The sequence below is a fragment of the Lethenteron reissneri genome, unplaced genomic scaffold, assembly GCF_015708825.2.
Source record: "Lethenteron reissneri isolate LAM-NWPU_2019-01 unplaced genomic scaffold, ASM1570882v1 scaffold_1731, whole genome shotgun sequence".
NCBI lineage: Eukaryota > Metazoa > Chordata > Hyperoartia > Petromyzontiformes > Petromyzontidae > Lethenteron > Lethenteron reissneri.
The window spans coordinates 1-5,304 of NW_026891478.1; the positions used below are offsets into that span (position 1 = coordinate 1).

The following is a 5,304-nucleotide window of genomic DNA, read 5'->3' on the forward strand; positions in this document are numbered from 1 at the left end:
GTCTGTGTGTGTTTATTGGAGGCAGTCGCCCCAACAACAACGGAGGGCGGAGGAGCGACGCTCACAACAACGAGCGGAGCGCCGGGTGGCTAAAGCAACAAGTTGGCACAGTAGGGCACAGGTGGTGCATCAGCCATCATCTCGGTCATCTCGGTCAGTCGACCAGTGGCACCTGGTCTGCCCCGTGACCTCCTGCCAGCGGGCTTTCGACACTTCACGTGGCCTCAAGGTGCACTTGGCCTGGCACAAGCATCGTGGTGACGTCACCGCCACTTAGTGGCGAATGGCGGTTGTTGTTGTTGTTGTTGTGTCTGTGTGTGTGTATTTGGAGGCAGTCGCCCTCCAACAACAACGGAGGGCGGAGGAGCGACGCTCACAACAACGAGCGGAGCGCCGGTGGCTAAAGCACAGCAAGTTGGTACAGTAGGGGCACAGGTGTGCATCAGCCAGTCGTCTCGGTCATCTCGGTCAGTCGACCCGTGGCACCTGCTGGGTCTGCCCCGTGACCTCCTGCCAGCGGGCGTTTGACACTTCACGTGGCAGCCTCAAGGTGCACTTGGCCTGGCACAAGCGTCGTGGTGACGTCACCGCCACTTAGTGGCGAATGGCGGTTGTTGTTGTTGTTACGTTTGTGCACAGTTTTATTTCTTAGCAGAACGATTTGGCCACGCCACATCCATTTCGACTCAGTTTGCCCTAAACGGGTCCATAGAGCCGTGCCTTCTCTTGCCCTACCAGGTCGCTGGAGAACACTCGATCCGACAACACAGGAGCTGTGCCCACAGGCCCCCTCCACGCCTCCACCATCACAGGAGGATCTGCTTTGTCCTTACACCGGCTCAATGCCTTCATAGGAGGTATGCAGTCAACAATGCTTGACTCAGGGAGGAGGACGCCCCTGCCGTGCATAGTCCCATGGGATGTTGGCTACCAACAACAAGGCAACTCCTACGACTAATTGGGAATGGGACGCAAGCGTAGGATTGATCGCCCTGTCGCTGGCCGCCTTTGGGGAGGGTGTATCGTGTGAAAGGCCGAAACATTCTAGGAACCAAAGGGTCACTACTGACGATGCGCTCCCCAAATGTCACCAGGCTCGCTGTTCGTGAACTCTTGGAAGTGCTTGCACAAAGGATAGTAACATCTCATCCTGTGTTCTTTGGAATCTTCATAGAGACGTCGTTCCGTGCACAAAAGTATTTGGAAACGTCGACTTTATTTTGACGACTGTGGGACATTACGTCTCTTGGACATGTACTGCAACTGGTAACACAATCAGAGGATTAGATATTCAACAGCAACCGTGACGTGCTTTTATTAGATAGCCTACATTGTAAAACACGTTACCAGACCTATACAAGTCGTATTTCGATTTAAAGCTTTCGTGACTGCAGGGATTCATCTTCTTGGTTCTTTCGGTAAAGTCACGTAGAAGGGAAATAATAAAATAAAACATAATAAAATAATTCTCACGACGCTGTCTTTCCGACAGACCTGTTTATTCACCTGAGGATGGCTGCTTGCGTTGTGGCCGAAACGTCGTGAGAATTGTTTTATTATGTTTTTTTTATTATTTACTACTTCCCTTCTACGTGACTTCACCGAAAGAACCAAGAAGATATACAAGTTGTGTTGCAGGCACGGAAATTACTGTTGTGATCATCCGTAAAGAATATAAGTGACGCAATTTTACTAGAACACCGCGATCAGACGTTTCAAAATCAATTGACCAACTCAGAAGATCCCTCTAAAGATATCCAGAAAGTTCTTCATTGCGTCCTCGGGATCTTCCTTCGGTCGAACACTAAAGCGTTGAACAATAAGGACCAGCATTACAATTAGTGCGTCAATTTAAAATCATCCTCACAGTAGGCCATAGTATTCGCCTTATAGACTCGACTTAGTAACCCGGGAAAGCATCGGTCAAACATTATATCAGTCCATAGGGGGCGACAATTCCTATTAATACAGTAAAGGTTTTTGTTTGGGTGAGATCGCATAAATGTGTCGTTAACCCAACATCAAATTTCGATTTAAAGCTTTCGTTACTGCAGGGATTCATCTTCTTGGTTCTTTCGGTAAAGTCACGTAGAATGGAAATAATAAAATAATAAAACATAATAGAATAATTCTCACGACGTTTCGGCCACAACGCAAGCAGCCGTCCTCAGGTGAAGACCAGGTCTATCGGGGAGACAGCGTCTACACTAGAATGAAACACATTCAGACGCTGTCTCCCCAACAGACCTGTTCTCCACCTGAGGACGGCTGCTTGCGTTGTGGCCGAAACGTCGTGAGAATTATTTCATTATGTTTTATTTTTATTATTTTATTACTTCCCTTCTACGTGACTTTACCGAAAGACCCAAGAAGATGAATCCCTGCAGTCACGAAAGCAGCTTTACATCGAAACGTGCCAATGAGTTAATGCTTCAGCCCACAATTGTGTAGCAGAGCAAATGCACCGATCTGTCTGCTGTCCGCCTGATGATGATGGTTGTGATCACTGGGCGAAACGTCGTACTCAGATTGTAGTGCACATTATCAGAGTTGTGTTTTTTGTTTGCATTATGACTGCATGTATTGTGGTCTATGCAAACATGACTCCTTGTAAAAAAGGTGTCAGTTTTGTTGCCAGATAGAAGGATAAAAAACAATTATCACAGATTGTAGATGTTGAGGATTTTCTCTCCCACACACTGGCTAGTGCTGCACTGGTGACGAATTGGCCACGTTCTGTTCACGTGACCAACCTTACCAGTTGGCCGTGTCGGGTGGTGGCGGGTTTAACGACACATTTCTATTTTTGCGATCTCATTTGCGAGAAGAAAAAATATCATTGTTTTTTTATCCTTTTATCTGGCAACAAAACTGAAAAAAGGTGTCAGTTTTGTTGCCAAAAAAAGGTAAAAAAACAATTATCATATCCAGGACAGTCCGCTAGATTCTAACCCCGAGACCTTTACAACGAGCGGGGGGAAAAAAACACGAGCGCTGGGGCAGGTGCCGTATAAGCACGTTAAGTACGACAACGCTGCACTCGTGTTTCGGGCCGTTGATGAAAGCGCTGGTTTCTCTCACCAAGTGGAGCTTGGAGACAAGAACATGCGACTTTTGGAACCGCCGCATGATTTCTCAGCGCATGCCACCTGGGATGTGAAACAAAGGCAAGAGCTTAAACATCATCCTCCAATCACGATCGCGTCAAAAACAAGAAGTCATCGTGGCGACAGCCGTTGACACCAGCAGACTTCTCCAAGCGAGGGAATAAGAAACAGAGGTCGCAAACGGGTTTTGATTCCTCACCCGTACCCGTACCCGGCCGCACCAGGGTCGTAAACGGCTACCCGTACCCTACCCGATACCCGGCTACCCGTACCCAGCTGGGTACGGGTAGGGTACGGGTATCGGGTACCCAATTGCGACCTCTGGGATGAAGCCACGTTGCAGGCGCGGGTGGGTTGATTCTAGGAACTTGAATTGTGAGAAGAGACAAGACGTTGGGAAATGAGTGACAAACGGTGACTCACCAGTGACTCACGGCCTACCCGTACCCGTACCCGACTGGGTACGGGTAGCCGGGTATCGGGTAGCGTACGGGTATCGGGTACCCGGTTGCGACCTCTGATAATAAATAAACAAGAAGAGAGTTGTTGTGACCAGCGGTGGAAGAGCGTGGATCAGATGAAACAGTCCGGTAAACCGAGCGCTCAACATATGTGTAAAAATCAACGGTTGAGGTTCAAGCTGAGAGTAGTCACAGCAGATAAGGCACAGAGTGATCAGGAGCTAACTGTTGTTCAATTCTACGAATAATCATAATCAGCAATGCCGTATTTGGAACTGAACCTCAGAGCGCGCGTGCGATCGCGGTTCATCGTGTCCTTACCGAACGTGCACATCAAATGTGGCGTTTGCATTTCCGTGTCCAGTCTGTGATGCAATTTTACCCGCTCGGAATTCGTCGGCAGAGGTTGACTGGCCCGTGCGACACGGGGCGGAACGACGGCTCGAACACGCCGCTCCTGGAGATTCCACTGCACATCAAGTCCTGAGCTTCTGTCGTCGTAAGTTCTCTTCTTACGGCTGTCATCCCTCTTGTCGACTCTGCACAACCGGAATGTGGCCACTATTTAGTATTCGTATTCTTAGGTTTTTTCGGTAAAATCACCGTGTAGGTAAAAACATTAAAAAGTAAAATAAAATAAAATCACGACGTTTCGGAGGCAACACAAGCTTCCGTCTTCAGGTGGAACCGTCACAGCCACGACAGCTGCATCAAGTAAATGAGAGATTGCAAGAGCTACCACTCCGTTTATATAATGGTTGGAGAGGGGGGGGGGTAAGGGCCAAGTACAGCACACTTTTTATTCATATGGTAAGGCGAGGCTTAATTTTAATGTTTTATCTACGTGACTTTACCGAAAAAACCTAAGAATATGAATCCTTGCAATCACGAAAGCTTCAAATCTAGAATTAACACTATTTAGTCGTCGTATTGGCGAACTACCTACGTACTCATCTTATTGGTTCTTTCGGTAAAGTCACGTAGAAGGGAAGTAATAAAATAATAAAAATAAAACATAACAAAATAAAATAATTATTATTTATTTATTATTATTTTTTTATTTTTATTTTTATTATTTATTATTTTCTTCCCCTACGTGACTTTACCGAAAGAACCAAGAAGATGAATCCATGCAGTCACGAAAAAAGCTTTAAATCGAAATTTACCTCCGTACTATTAACTAACACCAATTAATTTCGATTTAAAGCTTCTTTCGTGACTGCAGGGATTCATATTCTTGTCTCTGTCGGTAAAGTCACGTAGAAGGAAGATAATAAAATTATATAAATATAAAATAATAACATTTCTCACGACGTTTCGACTGCAACACAAGCAATCATCATCAGGTGTGAAATCCACGGCAAGAAAATAAAAAAATTAAAAAAATTAATGCGGTGGCTTTCACACCTGATGATGATTGCTTGTGTTGCAGTCGAAACGTCGTGAGAATTTTTTATTGTTTTATATTTATATGATTTTATCTGAGGTGTGGACTCGAGTCATGTGACTTGGACTCGAGTCAGACTCGAGTCATGAATTTGATGACTTCAGACTCGACTTGGACTTGCATAACAATGACTTTGTCCCACCTCTGAGCTGGTGTGGACTCGAGTCATGTGACTTGGACTCGAGTCAGACTCGAGTCATGAATTTGATGACTTCAGACTCGACTTGGACTTGCATAACAATGACTTTGTCCCACCTCTGAGCTGGTGTGGACTCGAGTCATGTGACTT

General features: G+C 46.1%; 1 long non-coding RNA gene across 1 annotated transcript; it reads right to left on the reverse strand.

Moving 5' to 3' along the window:
* Positions 1-1,586: 1,586 nt before the first annotated feature.
* LOC133339276 (uncharacterized) lies at positions 1,587-4,102 on the reverse strand. Its single transcript, XR_009754694.1, has 3 exons — positions 3,951-4,102; positions 3,082-3,149; positions 1,587-1,804 (listed from the first exon to the last, which is right to left on the reverse strand). It is a non-coding gene; the product is annotated as an uncharacterized LOC133339276 (long non-coding RNA).
* Positions 4,103-5,304: the final 1,202 nt, after the last annotated feature.